Here is a 1,259-nt window from a genome sequence, read left to right as displayed (position 1 = left end):
CGCGTCCGTGGCGTCCCCGCTGAGTTCATCAAGTTCAGTGCGGCTCTCTGTCATGACACCAACACCGAGGCTCACTACTACGTGGTTACTTCTGAATACCGACCAACTTGTAAAAATTCACTGATGGATGTGAATTGTTCTGCAGAAACTGGGTAACAGATGTAAGACTCGGAAAATGATGAACAAGGTAATGGATTTCATTTCATCATCATTGTATTTAGTTGCTCGGTCGTTACTTTCAGTCGTTGGTCAGCAGGCGAACCTGCTAACTTGGAACTGAAGTTCTGAAGGTCTTTTTTTCCGCATGGTCTGAAACTCTGAAGGTTGACAGTGAAACATCACCATATATCAAAACTGCACACGATGAGGATGCAGTCGGGAAGTTGTATGGTCTAAAACTCTGAAGGATTCGGTCATTAGTAAGAACGAACTGTATGAGCCAATAAACAACCTGTTCCAATGTTGCACAAAACATGTTTTAATTAGCATTGGTATAGATTCAGAAAAAAGACTACTTGTTTTCTGTTTAAGGATCCATTCACCTAGTTCTGAGTTTTGATGGCTTTTGTTCTATTTGTTCACAGATCAAGTCTTTCATTGCCTTTACCGTGTTTCTTAAAGACTTTGGTGGTCTCCTTTTCATCATCAGCAGCTCGTTCGGAGCGTTCGTACTGGTGTGTACTCTTCTTCTGAATGCACTGTATCAAGAATTATTTCATGTTTAGGGGTTATCAAGATGCATACTATTGTGGCTACCATTAAATGTAGACTTGCAGCACCATGTCTTCTCAAACTAATAAAAAGGAAGTACTGTTGCCATGCCATTTGGGTAGTTTTAACAATTTTATTTTGTCCATTTTACTAGCTGTAAAATGTCAAATCTGGCATTGTTGCTGCTTCGATGTTTGATCTTCATACATTTTGCTTCTGCAATATCCTGTTGTAGCATCTGACAGTGGAATGCTTTAACAACAACCTTCCTGAAAGATTCCAAATGTGGTGGCAGGTTATTCTTATTGTTTAACCACATGATAGGCTCATGTCTGTTGAGTTTGTGCAATTGATTTGCTGCAGTCCAAATTTATGTGTTCATGCTTATATTTATTGTTTGCATTCTATATGTGACAATGCAACAGTTCTTTGAGGCATCAATCCATGATAACTAAGCATATCGGTTTATGCTTAGATATAAAGAAACCAAATATATATTCTGTCTTATTATACGGAACCAATTATATTTAATCCATGTTAGAGGCCAA

The sequence above is a fragment of the Triticum aestivum genome, chromosome 1B (genome assembly GCF_018294505.1).
Source record: "Triticum aestivum cultivar Chinese Spring chromosome 1B, IWGSC CS RefSeq v2.1, whole genome shotgun sequence".
NCBI classification, from domain to species: Eukaryota; Viridiplantae; Streptophyta; class Magnoliopsida; order Poales; family Poaceae; genus Triticum; species Triticum aestivum.
The sequence above is the reverse complement of the archived record's forward strand: the minus strand, read 5'-3'. Positions refer to the sequence as shown.